At 48.7% G+C, this 27,639-nt stretch overlaps 1 protein-coding gene across 1 annotated transcript in view; it reads left to right on the forward strand.

Annotated features, from left to right (window-relative positions):
• NFKB2 (nuclear factor kappa B subunit 2) overlaps positions 1-27,639 on the forward strand; it is a 192,656-nt gene that overhangs the window by 21,833 nt on the left and 143,184 nt on the right. Inside the window, exon 2 of the mRNA XM_078643046.1 lies at positions 6,563-6,664. The gene's annotated coding sequence lies outside the window, so the exon portion shown is untranslated. The remainder of the gene's footprint in view (positions 1-6,562; positions 6,665-27,639) is intronic.

Below are 27,639 nucleotides of genomic sequence, written 5' to 3' on the forward strand. Positions count from 1 at the left end.
GTAATTGCTCACTTTGCCCGTGCCTTATAGAGTCTCTTCTTCCTTGTGGAGAAGCTTAAAAATTATTAGGAAGATTTCCCTTTATTGCAAGTACCCTCAGTCCTGTAATAGGAGACTTACACAAACACCATTTCAGAGAAGGAAGTACAGTACACAAATACTGCAGGTGGAGTACTCCTAAAATATCATTGCTGACATAAACAGAACAAAGGTGAACTTGGTTTATGTACGTGGGGTAAAACTATGATGAGCGGGAAGGAAAGACAACATAAGTATATTTAAGTGTATAATCTTTTTGCTTTAGGGTGGGTAACCGGATTGAGAGGGCAGAATATTTTCTGCACAATCATGAGACAATGTGCCAAAGGGTTTTCTTTATTGTTCTACATAACTATTTTTCAGAGGTGGGAGGGGTCACAGCACTGAGTCCATACTAATCGCAGTCCTGTGCTATATACATCTCTGTCACCATAACTTTACATTGTGCAGCAGATCTTTCCTTTCTCTCAGTTCTGGTACCACCCCATTGGAGCCTTACAAGGTACTTGGTTAAGTTAGAAGAGGTGAGGTAGAGTTAGGGGAGAGAATTGAGCTAGAAAGACAGGACGTGTTGCCAAGAAGATTGGGGATGGTCCATCAGTCGCAGGATCCCAATTCAAAGTCCTCCAGTTGGTAGTTAGATGACCCGAGTTTTTCCGCATTGAGGATCAGAGCCGTGCATCCCTTCAAGTCCTTTTGTTATGTTGGTTTCATTCATAGTGACTGCACCTAGCTTTTTGGTTTGGGTAGGTTGGACATTACCACCCCACATTAAATGCAGTGTGCACACGCAGTTAGTTATGGGTGCTCCTGATTATTCTTTTATTTGTTAGTTACTGTTGTCACATCTGCATTTTGTCAAAATGGTACAGGCACAATAGGCCAGGAAGGCATTTCAGAAAATAAAATGGCAATATTTTAGCATCCATAACATCAACATTGATCCAAACACAGGTTTCGGTAATAGAATCTTTGACAAATTCTGATGAAGTTGTGCAAAGGTAGTACAAAGTTGTGCAAATGGGGTGTGCACAGAGGCAATCGTTGCCTGCCTGGAAGCAGTGAGCTATGTGCTGTATTGTGCATAGTGAAGGCTTGAAGTGGACTCATAATTATACCGAGTGGTACATTGTTGCTACGACTGGTGGCTTTGTAGACAAATGGTTAACGCCTATCCTGAGCAGTCCATAACCATTCTCGCTTATGAAGGGAATAGTGATTGCAAAACATTCGCGCTAAACCGTACAAGTGGGAAGGATAGAGGAATGCCCCGTTGCCATCCCTCACCACGTAATACTCATAAAGTGTCACAGTAGTTGCATTGTGATTCACAATGGCAGTTGCAAATTGCAAGGCTCTTTTGTGCTTTGCGAATTGGTCTTTGAGGGCCTGATTCACAAAGGTAATCTTACACTTTTGTATAAGTTTATGATTGTGTGGTATTCACAAAGGGATTTGCGAGTAGTATCTTTACGAGTGCGAAGTCACAGCACAGAAAAAGACTGATCTTTGTATGTGCGGAGACTCGCACTCGTAAAGATACTACTTGTAAATTCCTTTGTGAGTGGCAAACAATCATGAACTTGCCTGAAAGTGTAAGTTTACCTTTGTTAATCAGGCCCTGTGTAATTTTGTGAAATTCGTCCATGCATTCTAATCACATTGCATATTATTATTAAACATAGATCAATTAATTTCACTACAGAGACCCAACCTACGTGTGCAGTCATACTGCATGGACACAACACATTTGCACTAGAAAGTGCATTAAAAAGACATTTCCAACACTGTTTGATGGATTTGAAGTATATACTCGAATGTTCGTCGCATTCACCACCTGGTTCACCAACATGGAAAACGTTGGACATTCACAATTGAAAAGTGCCTCATTGAATGGACATCAGCAAATATTTTCCATCCACAACTATTTTATGTACCTTCGAACCTTTGTCCCTAATACTTCAGAGTGTCTTTGGCGTCTTCTTCATCCAAGCAGTCCAAATTATGTTTTTTTAGATGTCTTCAAATTTTTTATTTTAGAGGGCATGAACAGCTGTGTGTGAGGAAACAGACTAGCAACTTTTTTTTAGTGCCAAAGTTAAAATGGCTACCTCTTTATGACACCAGCAAATATTTAGCGTTCTATACCATCTTTGGTACTGCACCCCCATATAAAAGCCTACCGTTTTTTTTAGACAGTAGATGGATTTTGTTAGGAGATAGTTGGGAAGGCAATCAGGTTCTTTCCGCTTGGTTACGAACAGTAGGGTAAATTGTCACTCCTCCTTTTTCCCCGATGAGTTCAAATAGGGAAACGGCAAATACAACAACCGCCGAACAACACATTGCCTTTGCAACACGTGCAGATAATGAATGCATTTGAAACAAGCATTACATTTACAACGCAAGTCGTTACGACGACATGCATTAGGTCAAGAGGCGGCTTTAAAGACCAACGCTTTCCCTACTGGTAAGGTGACTGGAGTTGGAATAGTACATTATACTATTCCAAAGTCCAGCACCCCTCTATGGCAAGTTGTTGTAACGACTTCCGTTGTAAATAGAATGTGAGGTTCAGACGCATTCATTGTTCCGGACGCGTTGTTAAGGAACGCTTGGAAAATATGAGTGATTGTTTTACACAACCCATCTAATAAGACATATGTGCACATGCAGTTACTATGTCTGTGCAATGAAAAGTATGTCCTCAAAGTATGTCCTCATACCACAGCTTAGACCTTCTGCTCCTCTGGGATGTAGGTTTTGCTAGTCAGAGCTACCCATAATTCCAATTTAATCCCAAATGAGAGGAGTGACCACCTAAGACTGACGCCCTTCGATGACAGTTATCTTTCTGTGCTTTGCTTATGCCGCATGCATGTCTTAGGTGCTTGTGATCAGTGGCTTAATCTAACTTTAAACACCTCAGTGGGACAGTCACAACTCTGAAGCTAAGCAGATGACAAGTCACCTGACAAGGTAGTCAAGGGCGCCCCACTTAACGTGTTAGACTATTTTGGAGGTCATTCCCTTACGCAGTTGGGTGCTCTGATACTAAATGGACAATGCCATTTTTTTAAACGACAGTAGTTGTCAACCTGGGACAACTCATAGCTCTTGCAAGTAAAACATTTGCTGCATTTTATGAAAGACTTACTGTAAATCTTTTGGGGAGTTGAACGACCCTTCGATTCATGATGCCCTTAACTGTCCCTGAAAATCAAAGGTAATTTTGGAGCAAAGAAAGTTTTGGAAGTCTTCAACCATAGCGCCTTCAGGCATTCGTGGATCATCCAGTGCAGGATCCTGCAGACATGGCTGGGAACAAAAACACAACTTAATAGCAACGTGCAATCTACAGTGCAAAGCCAAGGGAAAAAGCTCTTTCTTAGCAGTTATGTTCCACGGCCCGGAAGTACTTCTGAATGAATTTTCTTCTCAACACTTTGCATACTACAAACTTACAGATCCTGAAAGTATGCTCCTGAGCTCAAGTTCTATGTAAACAAAAGCGATATCCTAGCTCTACCGATGCTTCAATTTGTGTCATTTACCAGGCAAACTGGAAATGTAGAAGCTCCCAAAACGAATGTTTTTTTCGTCTGTGAAATATAAAATTCAGTAAAGATGTTTTTAAAAAGCATTGTTAACACCTTGCAGCTCTCAGGTCACGAGCGAGTGCTAATTCGACCAACTTTAAATGTTTGTGACTTATGGAACTGGCTCGTATGTTTTGCTCCCCTAAATATATATTGAAATTATCTTTTCATATGCATACAGGTAGCATACAAAGTGTTGGCTCAAAAGAATCCGTAAACATCAAGCCTGCATTCCTATCTGTACCACTTGGAGACCCTAGTTGGTATCTGGTTTTGCCATGACTTTTTCTAGTATTACTACGATTTGTGGGTTCGCAGATTCACCACCACTTTCACATCTACCATGTTTTTGCGGATAAGATCTGCACTTATCACAGGTGTTCTCAGCGTGTTGCAGAAGTCCTCTCAGGGCATTATGGTAGATGTAGTTTGAGCAGTTAATTTTACTCCTGTCTCAGCTGCTGCATGGTTCTACCAATCATCAGAGAAGAGTGTTTACATGCTGCATTAAGGAGCTGAGAATAAATGCCAACCAATGCATAGCCGCATACCACTGGCTGAAACGACCAATTGACATACACCTGCACTCAGTTGGTGCCGTTCATCATTTTAAATTACGGTTATCACACTGGACGTGCTACACCTCTCCTCCAAAAGCATTATGGAAACTGCAGTTCTGTTGGAACACTTACTCATAATTCAATAGTGCTAATGGTAACCTACTTGCTTATTGAGTGCTGGAGTCTCCTGACACGTTTCATGGTTTTTGCCACTCGCCTGAGAAGAGTGCTCTTTAATGAAATCGCGTTGGTCACATTGGCCATATCAATACTGATTCAGAAAATGGCTTACGATTCAGAACATAACATAATATGACATCCACATAGAGAAATATAGTGAAGTCTTGAAGCCTGGAACCTCAGGTCTTACGGTTGAGCTCCATTACCTAATGATACATCACCTGAGAGGCGTACACATTACTCACTGTTTGTAGTTCTCAAGCTGGGACCAAGTTCTCCTCCACTGAGGTGTGGGGTGGGTGACCCTCTCTGTTCACTTGAGTGAGTTGTATATGCTTCGCTGCGATTCCAGAGGAGCTCATGCTTCCAAAAGGGAGTATGAGAACGAAAATGATGGGTAGAGACGGTTTAAAGGGGAAGAGGTGTAAAAGCATAACCATGGGGTGGGACAGAAGGGCTGGCAAAAGAAAAGGGTGCCCAAGTTTAGGAACCCTACGTCGATCGCCTTGGGTAGGAAACATGAAATAATGTGGCGAGGTGACAGAAATGTGGTAAAATAGGAGGCTATGTCTCTGCTTTGGGTGGGTGGGAGAAAGGTTTTATTTCCAGTAGAGCCCTCACAATTCCTCTGAGGGGGGCACAGAGTTTTCTGAAGTGGTCTGTCAATTGCCTTGGAATACTTCCAGGAGCGTCTGATAGGCTGGTGTGGAGAAAGGTTACTCTTGTGCCAGGTAAGGAGGGTAAATCTTGCATGTGCTTCTTATGTTCCATTTCTTCAGGGGTGAAGGTGTTCTGGTGGCTTTCGGGGTCTCTCCCAATTCGGGCTGTGACTGCTCGCCTGAGTTTGGTGCACTCGACTTCCCCGCGATGGGTCGTTATAAAGGGATTTCTGCAGGTGTTTACTAAGCCTCCTCCAGATCCAGCCACCACATCTCGCCTCAGCTAGGAGCTGTGCCCTCAGGACAATTTGTATACCGTTTTTAGCACTCCCAGGAGCTACTCTCTTGATGTGTGCATGGCCATGAAGTCTTAAAGGTATGCATATGGTTCTCTCAGGCTCCCCTCGTGCCTCCAAGAAATCGGGCTACTGAGGAATCCCGCATCCTTCCTGTCCTTACTATCCTGGGATCGGATCTCCTTTTTCATGTGCCTTTTCATAATTGCCTCATTCTTGCCTAATTGTCAAATATCGTGAACAGCTGTGCTCTATTTTGCACAATGTGTTCCGGAGGGTAGCATAGTGAAGGGAGGACCAGACCCTCTGCTTAATGATTCTTCTTCCTTTTGCTCATTTTCCTTTCTATTGAACTGTTTGCAGATCTGAGTCTTAGGTTTTGTTTGTCATCACAAGATACATGCTCCTGTAGTTCCTGTGGTTAATGTGCAGCAAGGCCAATCTTCACCACTACCACCTACACCAGAGTTTTCATCCGCTCTCAGGTCTTCAGCAGTACCCATGGACAACTGGTGTCCAAAACAGTGGTACTATACCTCTTCTGTTAAAATCTTGCTCTTTCAGCTGTGTTTGGCTTGTTCTATTTTATCGTGAGAGGGCGTAGCACCGTACCTCAAATTGTCTTCATGGGTAATATCTAGCAGCCATACAGCACTTACCTTGCACGGCGTCAAAGTACCTTCACTCCAGTGACACCATTCCAGCAACAATCGCAGCATTTTTAATTCAGCAAACCCTCAACAGAGAGCTTGGGTTGTCCATCCCTATGCATCTGTTGCAACCTATCTGGAGTAGTTGGATTCTTGGGGTTGGATGACAAATCTCCATGGGTCATGAAGCGACTCACCATTTCATGTGAGCCTCTCTGCCATATTAGCTGTCTGGCCATACTCACTTTTTATGAGTTTCAGTATATATTATAAAGTGGCTTAATTGCAAAGGCCCCTCGAAATCTACTTCTAAAGTGAGTGTTTCATTGTTTGTTAAATAGCTTAGACATGTATTTACTCTGTTGAGAGGCCTGATTGATATTTAATCTCCATTGATCTGCCAGGTTTATTGCTGAATTTTGATTGTATTAGATCATTCATTGCAAAAAGGTGTTTTTTTATAACCCGTGGTTTAAAATACCAGTAAATTTAACTATGTGTCTTTCTTTTCCTTCCAAAATCATGCTTCAAACGATTTTACAAGTATTCATATCATAGGAAATGTATATGTTGTTTTAGGTGCAGGAGCAATTGAATCATTGGAGTGGGCATCTGATGAATCGAGCCTAGCCGGACGAACAGCACTCTGGAAACGTCGGCTTCCCTCTGGTCTGTTTCTTGGTATGTTGCACTTCAGTTATTTTAGATATACCATTGGGCTGGTTTGTTTCTGATATCTTCTTTTCCCCAGGCCACTGAATCTGTTTGGACTTAACGATGTAGTTTCTGGTATATGGACATTACACCTTTTTTGCTTTTTTTTTTTAAACAAATTTTTATTGGGTTTTGTTTCACACATCATACATCATCAATTACATTTCTTGTGCCTTCCGAAGCTACTAAGAGTGGCCCTCCCCGCGATAATCACAGGTGATGGACCCCGATGCAAACAGGATCATGTACGTAAAACCCCATTAAAGGGTGGCCCCAGTATGCCCTACCCAATTTCTTGATAAACTCCACTATGAACCCTCCCCCCTCCCTGGACCCCATCATCGGTGCGTGCAATTAGTGTTAGTCGAGGTGGTCTGCATGCACAGGAGGTGTCAGGTGATGTACTGTGCGATGTACCTGTCATGATTCGGGGATGTGCTCCAATCGTGTCATTAGTCCGCTATTTCAGTTTGTGTGCCATAGTCGCGCAGTGATTGCACCAGTGCGTATTACACCTTTTTTGCTTTGTTGCACTTATACTTGCTTTGCAATTGATTATTTAACTTTTGGATTGTGTGTTTTCGTAATTTAAGGTTTCGGATGTTTGGTTACCTCTTGATTTAACAAATCTTCCATATAATTATTTAGTGGTACTGCTGAGTGTAAATGTAAATTGATACTTGTATAGCGCACTACTCACCCGCAAGGGTCTCAAGGCGCTTGTACGAATTCCGCTGTGGAACCCATCCTGGCTTTCCCTGTGAGGTGTCCACTCCTGGGCACCCCCAAGGTGGAGGCCAGGCATCCTTAGCGTTGTGGGGGCCGTTGTGGAGATTAAGCAAGCTATTGCCCAGAGTTGCAGAGTGGGACTCCATGATTGGAATAGGCACCGAGGAGAGAATTATCAGGTCCATGGAATTTTGAGCCCAAGTCCCGGGCTAGACCTCTGCATCAGGGTCTGACGCTCTAACCATTGAGCCACACTTCTCCACCTGTGCCTGAGCAGTAGGCGGGATATTGTGCTCGTCTCTTTTGGAATCCCTTAAGAGGGGCATATTCCAATCGCCTAGGGCTAGATGTACGTACTATGCATTCGTTAAAAGTGGTTGCAATTTGCGCATCTTCTTTTACTGATCAGTATTTTGAGAACTGAACTATGCACTAATAGATTGGTTTACAAATTATTACCGATTATAGTGAGTCACAGTTTGACCTCCCTCATTAATATTAATGAGGTAGGTTGCAAATTGTGATCCAGTATGATTTGTTGCCATCACAGGGATGGTGGCCTTCTGCATTCACCCTACCTACTAGTGAAAGATGCAATACATCTATTCTTTTTAATTCTGTCTCAATATTCTTAATGAGCGGCAAGTAGTTCTCACAAACAATTTTCCCCGTATTGGCATTAATTTTAACCCCAAGATACATGGCAGAGTCGACAAATCTATAATCAGTTTTGATAATATTTTTGGAACAAATGACCTGTGTTTTTGATTCATTTAGAAGGTATCCTGACTCTTCCCCAAACAGTTTAGCCATCTGAATCAAGATAGGAAGGGTTTGTTGTGGATTATTTGTTATCACCGCGAGGTCGTCAGCATAAGCCAGTATTTTATTTGAAAACCCGTTACAGATTACTGGAGTTATCTCTGGGCAGTCAAGGATACCCTGAATGAGGGGATCGATATACAAAACAAATAGAATAGGGGATCAGGGGCACCCTTGACGAGTTCCCCTCTTTATATGAATAACCCCTGATTTTTTGCCCATTGCAGTCACCTTAGCTGTCGGTTCTACATACATAGCTTTAAGGGCTCCTATAATATTGGGACCGAATCCCCTTGCCTCTAGTATAGCCCAAAGAAAGCTCCAATCCACACGATCAAACGCCTTCTCTGCGTCGAGCAGGATCATGGCCATCTCCCCTCCCGCGGCAGCCTGGGCGTCAAACAAAGATATTGCCCTGCATGTATGATCAGTTGTGCCCCGACCGGGGACAAACCCATGCTGCCACGGGGAGACGAGACCACCAATGACCCTGCCCAACCTCTTTGCCAAAATGTTTGAGTAGAGCTTGGTATCCGAATTTATCAGTGATATGGGTCGATAGGATCCTGCCTTTTCCACTGGTTTCCCCTTTTTATGGAAGATTGCAATGTTTGTCTCTTTCCAAGAGGCGGGTGTTAATCCCGTACACATAACCCCGTTAAACAAATCTACAAGGAGCGGGATGATTTCGGTTTCTATTGTTTTGTATACTTCTAGAGGAATGCCATCGGGACCTGAAGCTTTTCCAGAGGCTAGTTCCCGTAATGCTGATGTTACCTCCAGTAATGTAATTTCCTCATCCAGTTTTTTTTTGACTGACTCCTCTAATAGGGGGCCCGATCTCGTATTCCTTCCCCGGGTTTTTTAGTAGGTTCTTCCTGCTCATACAGCTGCTGATAGAATTTTTCAAATACTCTTAGAGTATCCTTGCTTTCTGTAAACCTGATCTCATCCTCTTCGATACATACAATGGTATTTCTCGCTTTTTCCTGCCTTAACTGGAGGGCGATCGCACTCCCTGCCTGCTCCCTGGTCTCATATCTTTTAACCCTATTTGACTGATATTCTCCTATAGGTTTTATAGTTACCTCCTTCTGGAGTGCGGCTTTAATTGCCAATAGCGCTTCCTGAATTCCAGTAGTGTTAGCCCCTATTACTATATCCTTCATATGTTGCTCTTCTACTTTTAAAAAGTCTGTCATTAAACCCTCAATCTTACTCCTATCTTCCCTCCTCAATTTTGCTGAGCAACTAATGGTTTCGCCCCTCAGTGCCGCCTTAAAGGCTTCCCAGACCATGTTTCTAGAAGCACTATACCTGTTTGCTGCAAAAAATTGTGGCACCCATTTTTTCAAATGATCTGTAAATCTATTATCACTGAGTAGCTTTTTCTCAAAAGACCAGGAATTACTTTTTCTTTTCCTCTGACCTATATTATATGTTAAAATTAGGGGATTATGGTCGGAGACCACTTTAGGAAGTTTAGTAATATCCACTTTAGGTAGCTCAGAGGATGAGATCAGGAAATAGTCCAGCTTCGTATATTTTTGTGCAGGGTTAGAGAAATATGTAAATCCGTAATCCAGAGGGTTTTTGACCCCCCATACATCATGCATCCCATGAGAGCCTAGTAATGATTGAATAGAATGAAAAACCTTGGATTTACGACCTACATATGGTACAGAGCCGGCCCAATCCGCCAAAATATTGAAATCCCCTGCTATTATCAACGGTGTAGACCAACCAACAAGTTCAGTTTCTAAGAAATCAAATATTTCGGGCTCATCCTGATTGGAGCCATACATTACACATAGCGTAAAACCGAGGTCTAATTCGGCGATTGCCCATCTCCCATGACTATCTGCTTTCACTTTTTTTGCTTTGATTAGGGAGCCACGAATTAATATAGCTACACCACGGATTAAGGACGTTTGTGTGGAACAGACAGCTAATTCAAAACCACTCAGGGAGAGTAGGTTACGTTTAGACCATGGTAGATGGGTTTCTTGTATACAGATAATATCTATTCTTTCATGCCTTACTAAGAATGCCCGTCTCTGCCTCTTCCTCCAATCGTTTAAACCTCCCGCATTGATGGTACATATTCTAATGCTTGCCATTTGATTGTATTTGTATCTCAACACTTAAATCCTTAACCATGTTGTTGTCCTTGTCATCATGCCTATGTTTCCTAGAGTACTTTATTTATTCCGCGCCATTCCATTATTAATAGAGGACAAGATTATGAGACAACTCGAATCGATGTTTATTAGATTTGTATGGCAATATGGAAGGGTAAGGCGCTCTACAAACTTAATGGCGTTACCTAGAGAAAGGGGCGGGATGGGACTCCCAAATTTAAGGTTATATCACTGGGCCTGCCTCTTAACCCAAATGACCACCTAATTCCAATCTGCTTCCTTACCTGAAATAGTATCCGGGTTTGTAGATGAGCAGTCTCCCCCTCAGATTTACAGGATGTTATTGGGCGACAAGGCTATAAACCTATTTCAGTGTGAATTGGAACAAAGCTTTTATAAAAAAACAAGACTGAAGACACTGTTTGGAGCATGGCAGGCAAGGAAAGCCATTATGACAATTTTCAATATCCCGAAAGTTAACTCCTATGTGCAACTGTATAATTTGTCTCTATTTCCCCATCTAAAAAATGATAGAAACATGCTGATTTGGAAAAGGATGGGGATCAGATCTTTGGGAGATATGATGGAAGAAGGCGAAATCTTGGGGTTCGAAATCTTGCAGGAAAGATTCGGTATTCCTGACAGTCACTGGTTGGTATATGGTCAAGTTACCCGTGCGATTAAGGCAGTCAGGCCACGGATGTCAACAACAGCAGATTTCCCTATGATTGAGTTACTAAATAGAGGTTGTAGGAAGATCAAGATTATATACAATTGCTTATTGGATCAAATTCCGGATGATATTGAGAAGGTCGAGTCTAATTGGGCTCTAAAACTAGGAGACCCTGATGTCGATTTAGATCTTGCTCTTTTATTGAATAAAAAAATATTCCGGGCATCAAATCTTCGCGCACAACATTATAAGACTATTTTTAACCTATATCACACACCTGCGAAGATTTATGCCTGGGGTATAATTGAAAATGATAATTGTCCCAGATGTAATGAAAACCAGGCTGACATTATACATATGTTTTCTTCCTGCAAACGGCTAGATATTGTTAAAAATGAGATAATGACATTTTTGGAGGGGCTGCTAGGTCAGTCCTTCGACCTATCCCCTACCTTAATGCTTTTTGGTATAGATTCTAAGCTGGGCCTGGGGGAAGATAAAAGAGATTTAGTGTTTTTATCTGTTGCTGTACTTAGAATTTTAATTTCCGCTGCGTGGAAGGATTCGAATCCTCCATCCTTCCAGATGTGGCTCTCCAGATTATTAGGAATTCATAACATAGAATCTTGCCTCTATGAATATAAAGGCAAAAGGAAGCGTAAGAAGGGTATACGTCTGTGGGCTCCTGTAACAAACTGGAGAATAGATAGAAATGGTTAAAGACGCTCGTTTTTAATCACCCGTAACTGTTCTTTGTCCCTTTTTATTTATTTATTCCCCTCCCGCTATTAAGCTTCTCTGATAAAATGCCTGTAAATATATCAAATGTATGACTAATGTTCTTATCATGTATGTAATAATTTATGAAACATGTCCTTATATGTACCATCTTTTCCAATAAAAAAAAAAAAAAGGGATGGTGGCCTTCTGGGGTCATCAGTCCACCATGTCTGTGATTGCTTTCAAATAAAGCAGTCTTTTTTTTTTTTTAAACAAAGCTTATTTCCTTAAAAGAAAACGGACTGCATTTAAAAATCTAATTGAAAGTTTTGAAAACTTTAAGAGTAGGTAGTGGTCATATGGGCCACTGCATAGTCCCAAAAAATAATTTCCTGACCATTCACAAAAGGGAAGAGATCTCTTGTGAGCCACTTCCCTTTTGCGAAAGGGTTCTCTCTATATTTCCAGAAGGCAGTAAAATATTAATGTCTTGCAACTGATTTTGGTCCGAAGCACACCCATTCCATATACTGATTCGGTATGTTTCCTAAACGCATTTAGCGTTTTAGTAATCTGTTATTTCTGTTATTGAATCACTAAATGGGTTTACTACATTCGAAAAACACACATTCTGGCCGCGAACTCTGCCAAATCCAACGGTTTGGGATCAGTAAATATATTTGTACATCAGGCGCCAACTCTTTTAACCAGCACGATATAGGCCTGGCATGCTTAAGATAGTTGGGTGGGCTATGTCTTATGATGCCAGATTGTTGGAAGTTTCCCACCTTTCTCCACCGTTCCAGTTTTATTTGTTGATGTTCATCTGGGGCACTTAAGCTGTTGTTTTGGTTGGCGATATTAGCCTGTTTCCCATGCCTTTGTTTTCCCACCTATTCAAATAGCAACACAGATCGTGTGAAGAGTCACCACTGAAAGTGTGTCATCTCCTCTGAACTTTTTGAAAGCCAGGGCATTGTGGGTGGTAGTGGCAGGCAGTTAATATTCTGGTTTCAACAGTGTTACAGTGTTATTGAGTATCAAAAAGCTGCAAAGCTTCCCACCAGGTTTTAGGTAATGGTCAGTACTACATCTCCTACATACATGTTCCAAGTCATGCCTCCTTGCCCCAATTCAAGGGATCTTTGGACCTTTTTGAGGGACTTCAATTTAGGGGGACCCAGAAGGGTACCTGGCAGTGGTGCTGAGCAGAGGGTGGGTGCATCTTTATAGTAGTTGCTTGGGCACATTTAGTGGAGAATTAAAGTGTAGATCAGTTCTAGGACAGAAACAGTACAGTGCCAGCTCGAGGTCTCTCTCATGGTGAGTGGATAATCACATTACCTTAAAGGAGCATCAGAACCTTTCAGCTTCCTCATTGGCATGAGGTCATCTTGGCATAGTGCTCTTGTGGATGATACCCAGATTTTAAAGGTGCTGTTGGAATTATAAATCCTGAAAGCGGGGACACTATCTGTCTTGGATTCCCGGGGAATGCCATGGGGGCAAGTATTATCTTGTTCTTAGGCAGCAACTCCCCAGCATAAGTGATGGGCAGCAGATCTGCTACTCGTACACCAAGTTCTGGCAACAATGTCATCTTTTACCATGTGCTCAAATCTTGACAGAATGGGTGACAGTTTCTCTGCTGGTCACGAAGCTTAGGTCAGGAGGTAGCAATCCTTCTATTGATTTATCCATGCTGGGGAACCATGCTTTTAACCTAGTTGGGACCTTAGTCTTAACAAAATCTTTGTGTCTAACATGCAGTACCTTAACGGCCAGTTGATTCTTTGTGCCCTACATGCGCTACCTTAATGGCTAGTTAAAGGAGAGCAAGTGTTGTCATCATGCAATACCCTCTTAGGGCACACTGTTGGACTTGGCCCCTTTTCCCCCAAATATTTCGCTTTTCACCCCCCTATTGTAGGATGTCTCCCCCCTGGTAGGAAAACTGTATAGGCCATGTGTGGTGTGAGACGCCATGTTAAATGCAATGCAATGGTGTGCAGTTATTAACCCCCCATTATAGAAATGTACCCTGAAGGAATGCTGCATTTAAAATGGATGCCATGGCTGTGCGTTGTGCCACCTGGTTGCAGTAGGTTAGCGGGCTAGATGTTTGGTACCCAGCCACCCCAGCTTTCGGAGGGAAAGCCTGGCACCCAGGGTGCTCTACTCCTCCCCCTGAGCCAGTTGGAACTAGTTCCCCAGAGAATTCTAGAAGGCTCTGGCACTGCCTGGAAGGTGGGGTGAGGGGGATATAAATAAGGGGGCTGTTCCACCATGTGCTGAGACAGAGCAGGGACATGAAAGTGAGGGGACCTGCTGCCAGGGGATACCGCCACTTGGGCCTGTGTGCTGGACCCTGCACCTTACTAGAACCCCTCTGCTGTCTCCAGGGCTAGTGGAAGCCCGACTGCAGGAGTTCCTGCTGCTGTATAGGAGGAGAGCCAAGCTACAGTGGAGGATGGTGAAAGCCTACCGCCCTGTTTTGATGAGTTCCCACTAAGTGCTGACCTGTCCCAGTAGTGCCTGCTGCTCTGGTCCCTGGCCCCTGAAGAAGAAAGGAGTGCCACCCTAGGTCCCTGAGGTTGGTGGGACCTGGCACCACGCAAGCGCTACACCTAAAAGCGCCTGGAAGGGAAGGAGCACCTAGGACTGGATCCCCCAGGAGGTGAGGAGCGTTACCCTGAGGCTTGCTGTTGGGACCATCTGTCCCCCTAAGCGCTATACTCCTAAAGCGCTGTGCTGATCCCAGTGTCGCTGTCCTGCCTCAGCTATCTTACCCCTGGACTGCCTGCCCTGAAGCCAGGAAACGCTGTGCCTACTAAGCGCTGTGTGCTGGGAAGAGTTGCTGCCTGATGTGTACCTGCCTAAGCGCTGTGATCCCTAAAGCGCTCACCTGCTGTTGCCCCTCAGAGTGCTGCACCTGTGAAAACGCTGGTGCCAAATCCTGAAGCTCTGTGCTGCCTGGGAGCACTGTATATTACAAAACCTCGCGGGAGCCTACCCCGCGGGTTGTAGCCTTCAACGGGTGCCCACCCTGTGTATTGCCGCCTTTTTGCACCTTTTAAAACTGACGGGAGCCTACCCCATACTTCGCCGCCACTGGGTCTGCCCCCGATCACCACCGGGGCCCGGAAGAAGTAGAAGAAACCTTACCGCCATCACCGCGCGGCCCGGGCGCTGAAGAGAGAGAGCGTGTCGGGGAGACGCGAAGGAAGCGGCGCGGACTTCGCCTATCGGAGGGAGGAAGGGGCCCAGAGGAAAATCTCCACCACAGGCCCCGGAGTCTGAGGAGGGCAGCCGCGGTGGTGCTGAGGGCCGCACTGGGCCCGGAGAGGCCGCCGCGGCCACCGTCACGTGACTGAGGTGCCGGCCGCGTCATCGACCGCGCCCCCGTGCAGCCATTGGTTGCCGCTGCCGTTCCCCCCCCCCCACCCACCCCCCGCAAGCCGCAAGGGGATTAGCTGGGGCAGGCACGACTCCCGTGGGCCGGGCCCTGATTGGTCCGAGGCCCGAGAAGGAACCGGGAAGGCCTCAGAAGACCCGGAGGGAGCCCGGAAAGAGGCAGAAGGGGGCTCCCCGGAGCGAGTAAGCCCCCCCCTGCCCGCCAGGACTTCGCCGCAAGGGCCCCTGGAGGGCCGAAGATAAAGGTAACACCCCTGTGGGGAGGGCGGAAGGCTCGTGACCGCCCCCTCCTGCCGGAGACTGTAGTTGGGCCCTGCTGGCCCTGATTAACCCCGTGGTGGCCCTAACTAGTACTGGCAGGGCTGGGAATAGGAGGGGGAGAAGTGACTGAGGCCCCCCTGAACTGGGCAATAGCCGTACCTATTGACTGTGTCTGGTGCCTTAAGTTAACCCCTTGTTAGGGGGAGGGTCTCGTAGCTGCCCCTGAGCCTGAAACCCTGCTTAGATTGCGGGTACACCATTTAGGCCCCTGTTGAACTGCTTTCATGAACCCCTTTCATCAGAAATGTCCTAAATTGCAACAAGGAAATGTTCCATATTGAAGTGACCTATGAAATGTTGTCATCCTGAATCTGCTTAGGACAATTGTGGTTGCCTATGCTTATATAACAAAATGTTGCTTAAGGTTCCAGGCCCTGTGTTATGCCCTGCACCATGTGCCTGATGCCTAAACTAAGGTGATTGATGCCCACATGTATATGGTTGTGGATAATGCTTTTAGGCCTAATGTTTTTCACTGAATGCCTACTGCCAAGGTTATGCCAAGAGTTAATGCCTACGTTTTCCTTGCAATACTGGAACTAATGGACTTATTTACCTTTTACTTATTTTTCCCATTTTCCCTGTAAATAATCCCCCTGGTATACATTGCTCTGGCGCAAGTTGGCGCCCCATTGTGATTACTGTGTTTTACGTTTGCATCTTTAGTGCAATGCAAGAGTTATTCTTTTTCCTCCCAACTGGTGTTGTGTCTCTTTTTGTGCTGTGCCTGGTGTGTTGCCTGGGAGTACTGCTTGGATGCTTCACACATGTCCTCAGGAGTTTGGCCTGCCCGCCCTGAACCATGCTACCCCCCGTAGAATTAGTCACCCCATTTCTAACACACACCATCTACAGAAATGGTTGAGGCCTTAAGAATGTGCAGGTATGCTGAAAAGGTTGACTAGATTCTTGGGGGTGTGGTGACTGATCCTCAAAAAGATTATTTTCCAATCTGGGTGTGTGGTCGTAACTGACCACTTGCAGACCCTTGTCATCAGCAATGGTGGCCATCATATCTACAGCCCGAGAGCTTTGTAGAGGACATCCTGCTCAATGACCAGCACGTGCTGCTCAGTTCAGTAGGCTCTGCAGGAATGACTGGGCATTCGTGCTAAGACAGTCTGCAGGGCTGTAACCTCTAGGTCCGTACACAAATATGGATCAGTACTCTTGAAGTTAAGGATCCATTTTTCCAGTGCATGATGACAGTTACGAAACATACCACTAGCAGAGCAGTTTAAGATATTTGGGATTGATGGCCACTGTGATGGACACTGCTGCACGCCACACACTGCTGCACGCCACACACTGCTGCACGCCTTACACTGCTGAACGCCTCACACTGCTGCATGCCTCACTGCTGCACGCCATGCACTGCTGCATGCCACACACTGCTGCACGCCACACACTGCTGCACGCCACACACTGCTGCACGCCACACACTGCTGCACGCCACACACTGCTGCACGCCTTACACTGCTGAACGCCTCACACTGCTGCATGCCTCACTGCTGCACGCCATGCACTGCTGCATGCCTCACTGCTGCACGCCATGCACTTCTGCATGCCACACACTGCTGCACTATATCTATTTCAAACAACAAGGGGACCCCAATTAGTATCAGCGAGGGACCTCGGGGAGCTAAGTTATATGGAAAACAACAGTGGTCCCTGACAACAAGACAATTAGTTGCAAATAAATATAGACTCAGTCAGTTCTATATTGTAGAAGACATGCCCAGCCGGGCAGAGGTCCTCAAAATATGTATTTAAATCAGAAAATGTTTTCAAAACACAATAACACCTTCAACAATTCACGTGCGTGGGGCACAACCTGTACCCAGCCACAACATTACACGAACAACATACATAAAAGGGCTTGTAAGGCAAAATCAACAACCTCTGAAAAGTTGGAATTTAGACAGAGAATATCTTATAGGTACCATTACACATTTTTTGTAACTAATAATATCACAGGTATATGGTACACACTAGGTCGACGACGTTTCGGACCCCTTGCTAAATGATGGGGTCCATCATCAGGACAAAACAATGGTTGCCTTTTGAGTTTAAAAGCCTCTTTTGCCAGAGGGGTAAAGGTACTGGAGCTCAGTTAGACCCGGGATCCCTTTAATTAAGATTGGTAATCCGCTAGAACTGGTATATCTAGATGAAGGGAGGGATTGGCGTTTTAGGGCTGTGACCAACCATCTATCAAGGTAATTTACCGTAAACTGGAAGCGCCTTACCAATGATACAGATTATAGGTTATTGAATTAAGAGCTCGCGCTGAGAAGGCCCAAAACGGGACACACTGCTGCACGCCACACACTGCTGCATGCCACACACTGCTGCACGCCACACACTGCTGCACACCTCACACTGCTGCATGCCACACACTGCTGCACGCCACACACTGCTGCACGCCTCACTGCTGCACGCCACACACTGCTGCACGCCACACACTGCTGCATGCCACACAATGCTGCACACCTCACACTGCTGCAGGCCTCACACTGCTGCGCCTCACACTGCTGCACGCTGCACACTGCTGCATTACTCACACTGCTGCACACTGCTGCACGCCTCACACTGTTGCACGCCTCACACCGCTGCACACCTCACACTGCTACACGCCACACACTGCTGCACGCCTCACAACACCACCACATCACTCGGGAACACCACCATATCACTCTAGGACACCACCATATCACTCTAGGACACCACAATATCACTCTGGGACACCACCACATCACTCTGGGACACCACCACATCACTCTGGGACACCACCACATCACTCTGGGACACCACCACATCACTCTGGGACACCACCACATCACTCTGGGACACCACCACATCACTCTGGGACACCACCACATCACTCTGGGACACCAACACATCACTCTGGGACACCAACACATCACTCAGGGGCACCACCGCATCACTCAGGGGCACCACCGCATCACTCAGGGGCATCACTCAGGTGCACCACCACATCACTCAAGATACAACCACATCACTAACGGAGCACCACCACATCACTCACGGAGCACCACCACATCACTCATGGAGCACCACCACATCACTCACGGAACACCACCACATCACTCACGGAACACCACCACATCACTCACGGAACACCACCACATGACTCTGGGGCATCACACAGGGGCACCACCACATCACTCTGGGACACCACCACATCACTCTGGGACACCACCACATCACTCTGGGACACCACCACATCACTCTGGGACACCACCACATCACTCTGGGACACCACCGCATCACTCTGGGACATCACCGCATCACTCTGGGACATCACCGCATCACTCTGGGACACCACCGCATCACTCTGGGACACCACCGCATCACTCTGGGACACCACCGCATCACTCTGGGACACCACCGCATCACTCTGGGACACCACCGCATCACTCTGGGACACCACCGCATCACTCAGGGGCACCACCGCATCACTCAGGGGCATCACTCAGGGGCACCACCACATCACTCCAGGGACACCACCACATCACTCACGTAACACCACCACATCACTCACGTAACACCACCACATCACTCACGGAACACCCCCACATCACTCACGGAACACCACCACATCACTCACGGAACACCACCACATCACTCTGGGGCATCACACAGGGGCACCACCACATCACTCTGGGACACCACCACATCACTCTGGGACACCACCACATCACTCTGGGACACCACCACATCACTCTGGGACACCACCACATCACTCTGGGACACCACCACATCACTCTGGGATACCGCCACATCACTCTGGGACACCGCCACATCACTCTGGGACACTGCCACATCACTCTGGGACACCACCACATCCCTCTGGGACACCACCACATCCCTCTGGGACACCACCACATCCCTCTGGGACACCACCACATCCCTCTGGGACACCACCACATCACTCTGGGACACCACCACATCACTCTGGGACACCACCACATTACTCTGGGACACTACCACATCACTCTGGGACACCGCCACATCACTCAGGGGCACCACCGCATCACTCAGGGGCATCAATCAGGGGCACCACCACATTACTCAGGGACACCACCACATCACTCACGGAACACCACCACATCACTCACGGAACACCACCACATCACTCACCGAACACCACCACATCACTCACGGAACACCACCACATCACTCACCGAACACCACCACATCACTCACGGAACACCACCACATCACTCACGGAACACCACCACATCACTCACCGAACACCACCACATCACTCTGGGGCATCACACAGGGGCACCACCACATCACTCTGGGACTCCACCACATCACTCTGGGACACCACCACATCACTCTGGGACCCCCCCACATCACTCAGGGACACCGCCACATAACTCAGGGGCACCACCCCATCACTCAGGGACACCACCCCATCACTCACGGAACACCACCACATCACTCACGGAACACCACCACATCACTCACGGAACACCACCACATCACTCACGGAACACCACCACATCACTCACGGAACACCACCACATCACTCACGGAACACCACCACATCACTCACGGAACACCACCACATCACTCACGGAACACCACCACATCACTCACGAAACACCACCACATCACTCTGGGGCACCACCACATCACTCTGGGACACCACCACATCACTCTGGGACACACCCACATCACTCTGGGACACCACCACATCACTCTGGGACACCACCACATCACTCTGGGACACCACCACATCACTCTGGGACACCACCACATCACTCTGGGACACCACCACATCACTTTGGGACACCACCACATCACTCAGGGACACCGCCACATCACTCAGGGGCACCACCGCATCACTCAGGGGCATCAATCAGGGGCACCACCACATCACTCAGGGACACCACCACATCACTCTGGGACAACCCCACATCACTTTGGGACACCACCACATCACTCAGGGACACCGCCACATCACTCAGGGGCACCACCGCATCACTCAGGGGCATCAATCAGGGGCACCACCACATCACTCAGGGACACCACCACATCACTCAGGGACACCACCACATCACTCACGGGACACCACCACATCACTCACGGAACACCACCACATCACTCACGGAACACCACCACATCACTCACGGAACACCACCACATCACTCTGGGGCATCACACAGGGGCACCACCACATCACTCTGGGACACCACCACATCACTCTGGGACACCACCACATCACTCTGGGACACCACCACATCACTCTGGGACACCACCACATCACTCTGGGACACCACCACATCACTCTGGGACACCACATCACTCTGGGACACCACATCACTCTGGGACACCGCCACATCACTCTGGGACACCACCACATCCCTCTGGGACACCACCACATCCCTCTGGGACACCACCACATCCCTCTGGGACACCACCACATCCCTCTGGGACACCACCACATCCCTCTGGGACACCACCACATCCCTCTGGGACACCACCACATCCCTCTGGGACACCACCACATCACTCTGGGACACCACCACATCACTCTGGGACACCACCACATCACTCTGGGACACCACCACATTACTCTGGGACACTACCACATCACTCTGGGACACCGCCACATCACTCAGGGGCACCACCGCATCACTCAGGGGCATCAATCAGGGGCACCACCACATTACTCAGGGACACCACCACATCACTCACGGAACACCACCACATCACTCACGGAACACCACCACATCACTCACCGAACACCACCACATCACTCACGGAACACCACCACATCACTCACGGAACACCACCACATCACTCACGGAACACCACCACATCACTCACGGAACACCACCACATCACTCACCGAACACCACCACATCACTCACCGAACACCACCACATCACTCTGGGGCATCACACAGGGGCACCACCACATCACTCTGGGACTCCACCACATCACTCTGGGACACCACCACATCACTCTGGGACCCCCCCACATCACTCAGGGACACCGCCACATAACTCAGGGGCACCACCCCATCACTCAGGGACACCACCCCATCACTCACGGAACACCACCACATCACTCACGGAACACCACCACATCACTCACGGAACACCACCACATCACTCACGGAACACCACCACATCACTCACGGAACACCACCACATCACTCACGGAACACCACCACATCACTCACGGAACACCACCACATCACTCACGGAACACCACCACATCACTCACGGAACACCACCACATCACTCACGAAACACCACCACATCACTCTGGGGCACCACCACATCACTCTGGGACACCACCACATCACTCTGGGACACACCCACATCACTCTGGGACACCACCACATCACTCTGGGACACCACCACATCACTCTGGGACACCACCACATCACTCTGGGACACCACCACATCACTCTGGGACACCACCACATCACTCTGGGACATCACCTCATCACTCTGGGACACCACCTCATCACTCTGGGACACCACCTCATCACTCCGGGACACCACCACATCACTCTGGGACACCACCACATCACTCTGGGACACCACCACATCACTCTGGGACACCACCACATCACTTTGGGACACCACCACATCACTCAGGGACACCGCCACATCACTCAGGGGCACCACCGCATCACTCAGGGGCATCAATCAGGGGCACCACCACATCACTCAGGGACACCACCACATCACTCTGGGACACCACCACATCACTTTGGGACACCACCACATCACTCAGGGACACCGCCACATCACTCAGGGGCACCACCGCATCACTCAGGGGCATCAATCAGGGGCACCACCACATCACTCAGGGACACCACCACATCACTCACGGAACACCACCACATCACTCACGGAACACCACCACATCACTCACGGAACACCACCACATCACTCACGGAACACCACCACATCACTTACCGAACACCACCACATCACTCACGGAACACCACCACATCACTCACGGAACACCACCACATCACTCACGGAACACCACCACATCACTCACGGAACACCACCACATCACTCATGGAACACCACCACATCGCTCACGGAACACCACCACATCACTATGGGGCATCACTCAGGGGCACCACCACATCACTCTGGGACACCACCACATCACTCTGGGACACCACCACATCACTCTGGGACACCACCACATCACTCTGGGACACCACCGCATCACTGTGGCACACCACCGCATCACTCTAATACACCACCACATCACTCAGCCCAACCACAACAGCATCACTCAGCACCACAACAGCATCACTCAGCACCACAACAGCACTGTCCTTGCTTGCTGCCAACAAGCATTGCCATAGCCAAGAGGACTCGCATTAGGAAAGTGTAAGCTATTGGCTTTGTGAATAACAATGCTATTAATTTATATATTTTTAAAGCCAACACATATTTTTAAAAATTGTCATTTACAATACCAATAGCTCACACTTTCCTAATTCGAGACCTATTGCATTGCAAATGCTTGTTTCCTTTTCCTGGCACCCCATTCGTTCCCCTAACCCTCTAGCACTTTTGCTTCCCCTGCCCCATGCACTTCCGCGTCGTTGCATGTCCGGTCCACATCTTCTCTGTTGTTACTTTTCCTGTCTATACATTACTTCTTCATTGCTTGTTGCCTCAAGTCCCCAAGAAAAAAAGAAACAAAAAGTCACAAACAGGTGTCACGATGCTACGACGATGCAAACAGCACTTCTCTCCCTGCTCTGCATTACCTTTTTGGTGCTGTCTTAATATGTTGCTAAATCGGAGACCTTTAGCTCGGAGGTAATACCATTAAACCGTTTTTAGGCCGAGCCTAGAGCAGCGCATGCGCTGCTTGCTCGACTTTTAATAAAGGGTAAAAAAAAGTGCTACCTACCAGAGTTTTGCTGGCCTGAAGCTTGAGTGCATGTGCTTGTGCACACGAGCAGCCGCCATCTGTCTCCTCCGTCACGGGTCATTAAGTTGCTTTCCCCTCTACCTCCGTCCGATCACTTTAACTTTCACTTTCGTGACTTGTTTCTTTTGCTTTCAGCACTCAGCCTTCAGCTTCATTTTTGTATTCTAGCTGTGAGTCATGCTCCTCTGCTCCACTCCCCCTCCCTTCTCCCCCTCCTCTTCCTCAGTTTCATTTGTGTCTTCTATCACTGTGAATGCTCATGCTTCCAACAGGCACACACACCATCAGCCGTCAGTTCACGCTTTCACCAGGCACACACACCACCAGTCGTCAGTGCACGCTTCCACCGGGCATACACACCACCAGCCATCAGTGCACGCTTTCACCTGGCACACACACCACAGCCGTCAGTGCACTTACACCACCAGCCGTCAGTGCACGCTTCCACCAGGCACACACACCACCAGCCGTCAGTGCACACTTTCACCAGGCACACACACTACCAGCCATCACACACTACCAGCCGCCGGTGCATGCTTCCACCAGGCACACACCACCAGCCGTCAGTGCACGCTTTCACCAGGCACACACACACCACCAGCCGTCGGTGCACGCTTTCACTGGGCACACACACCACCAGCTGTCAGTGCACGCTTCCACCAGGCACACACACCACCAGCCGTCAGTTCACGCTTTCACGGGCACACACGCACCACCAGCGGTCAGTGCACGCTTCCACCCGGCAAACATACCACCAGCCGTCAGTGCCCGCTTCCACCAGGCACACACACCACCAGCCATCAGTGCACACTTTCACCAGGCACACACACTACCAGCCGTCACACACTATCAGCTGTCGGTGCATGCTTCTCCCAGGCACACACCACCAGCCGTCAGTGCACGCTTTCACCAGGCACACACACACCACAAGCCGTCCCCGCACGCTTTCACTGGGCACACACACCACCAGACGTCAGTGCATGCTTTCACCAGGCACACACACCACCAGCTGTCAGTGCACGCTTCCACCAGGCACACACACCACCAGCACCACCAGCCGTCAGTGCACCCTTCCACCAGGCACACACGCCACCAGCCGTCCGTGCACGCTTCCACCAGGCACACACACCACCAGCCGTCAGTGCACGCTTCCACCAGGCACACACACCACCATCCCTCAGTGCACGCTTCCACCAGGCACACACCACCAGCCGTCAGTGCACCCTTCCACCGGGCACACACATCACCAGCCATCACACACTACCAGCCGTCAGTGCACGCTTCCACCAGGCACACACCACCAGCTGTCAGTGCACGCTTCCACCAGGCACACACACCACCAGCCATCAGTGCACACTTTCACAAGGCACACACACTACCAGCCGTCACACACTATCAGTCGTCGGTGCATGCTTCCACCAGGCACACACCACCAGCCGTCAGTACAAGCTTTCACCAGGGACACACACACACCACAAGCCGTCGCTGCACGGTTTCACTGGGCACACACACCACCAGCCATCAGTGCACGCTTTCACCGGGCACACACACACCACCAGCCGTCAGTGCACGCTTCCACCAGGCACACATACCACCAGCCATCAGTGCACGCTTCCACCAGGCACACACACACCACCAGCCATCGGTGCACGGTTTCACCAGGCACACGCACCACCAGCCGTCAGTGCACGCTTCCACCAGGCACACACACCACCAGCCGTGAGTGCACGCTTTCACCGGGCACACACACCACCAGATGTCAGTGCACGCTTCCACCAGGCTCACACACCACCAGCCCTCAGTTCACGCTTTCACGGGCACACACACACACACCACCAGCGGTCAGTGCACGCTTCCACCAGGCAAACATACCACCAGCCGTCAGAGCACGCTTCCACCAGGCACACACACCACCAGCCATCAGTGCACACTTTCACCAGGCACATACACCACCAGCCGTCACACACTATCAGCTGTTGGTGCATGCTTCCCCCAGGCACACACACACTTCAAGCCGTCGCCGCACGCTTTCACTGGGCACACACACCACCAGCCGTCAGTGCACGCTTTCACCAGGCACACGCACCACCAGCTGTCAGTGCATGCTTCCACCAGGCACACACACCACCAGCACCACCAGCCGTCAGTGCACCCTTCCACCAGCCGTCAGTGCACGCTTCCACCAGGCACACACACCACCAGCCATCAGTGCACGCTTCCACCAGGCACAAACACCACCATCCCTCAGTGCACGCTTCCACCAGGCACACACCACCAGCCGTCAGTGCACCCTTCCACCGGGCACACACATCACCAGCCATCACACACTACCAGCCGTCAGTGCACGCTTCCACCAGGCACACACCACCAGCTGTCAGTGCACGCTTCCACCAGGCACACACACCGCCAGCCATCAGTGCACACTTTCACCAGGCACACACACTACCAGCCGTCACACACTATCAGTCGTCGGTGCATGCTTCCACCAGGCACACACCACCAGCCGTGAGTGCACGCTTTCACCGGGCACACACACACCACCAGCCGTCAGTGCACGCTTCCACCGGGCACACACACACCACCAGCCGTCAGTGCACGCTTCCACCAGGCACACACACACCACCAGCCATCGGTGCACGGTTTCAGCAGGCACACGCACCACCAGCCGCCCGTACACGCTTCCACCAGGCACACACACCACCAGCCGTCAGTGCACACTTCCACCAGGCACACACACCACCAGCCGTCAGTGTACACTTTCACCGGGCACACACACCACCAGCCGTGAGTGCACGCTTCCACCGGGCACACACACCACCAGCCGTCAGTGCACGCTTTCACCGGGCACACACACAACCAGCCATCAGTGCACGCTTTCACCAGGCACACACACCACCAACCGTCAGTGCAGCTTTCACCAGGCACACCTACCACCAGCCGTCAATGCAGCAGGCAGGCTCTTCTCAGAGTTTCTTAGTAAATATGTGTTTGATGCCTGGGTGGGAGGGAGTGGGTCGAGTTTCCTTAAACCATGCTGAGTATGCAGATGCAGTGCATGAACTCCTGTGTGAGTGAGTCATGCTGCCTGGGGCTCACTCACTCTACACTTGTAAATTGCGCCTGCACCAGGCTTTTTCTCATTTACAAAGTTTGGCATATGCGCACAGCTAGGCAGCCCCCACTCCCCCGGGAATGATTGCTTCCTACAACCAGAATGGAAACAACATTCAGAGCAATGAAAACAAGTTCATTTGATGCAACGAACTGTAACTGTTAACAAAAACCATGTCCAGCTATTGTAGATCTGGCAACTTAAACAAAACAGCATCAGAAAACAAACAAGCATTGGCATAGCAAATAGGTCTCGCTTTTTGGACCCTATAGGTATTTAGTTATGGAGCAGAATATCCGTGGTGCAACAACACCAACTGTTGCATGGCTAAACACTTATAAGGTCCCGAATGCAAGACCTATTGGCTATGCCAATGCGTGTTTTTTTGTGAAGGCAGAAAATAATTCCATACTAAGAAAACTGATCACTGCCTCTTATGGTCAGTGCAGGCCGTGTCATAACGCTTTTTTGTTTCTAACTTTAATTCATGCTGCAGAGCAGCTGCACTGCTGTACAACATGGCTAAAAAAGTTGACAAAGCCAATAGCTCTTCAGTAGGCGCGACCTATTGGCTTCGCCAGTGCTTGTTACATTTTCTTTCCTAGAGCCAGCATGTGTCACATGGAGATCCAGAGAATACAAAATTAGGGATGGTAACCCAATTAGCCACTGTGAGCTGGGGTGGAACAGCGCTAATTTGTTGTGGTACACTCTCAACAAGCGAGGCCCTTAATCCCTCTGAGAGCTCAAGATTCTTCACCTCACAATTGTGAGATTTAAGGCAAAACCATGCCACTTCTGTCATCGTCTGGGCGCGAGACGGCAGTGATTTCTATGTGGGTACTGAAGTTGGCAGCGAGTGGAAATCCCAGAGTGGGTGCCCCACCTACACCGCCCATTGAGACTGGAGGTGTGTAAGCCATTCTATTCTGCCCTTTCACAAGAAAGGCATGCATGATGCAATGAGAAGAACAAGATGTTCCTTAGCGGCCTACGTGTACTGCTGATGCTCACAGTTTAGGTTTCAGACCGCCAAGATGGTTCTTACTCTGGC

The sequence above is a fragment of the Lissotriton helveticus genome, chromosome 5_1 (assembly GCF_964261635.1).
Source record: "Lissotriton helveticus chromosome 5_1, aLisHel1.1, whole genome shotgun sequence".
NCBI lineage: Eukaryota > Metazoa > Chordata > Amphibia > Caudata > Salamandridae > Lissotriton > Lissotriton helveticus.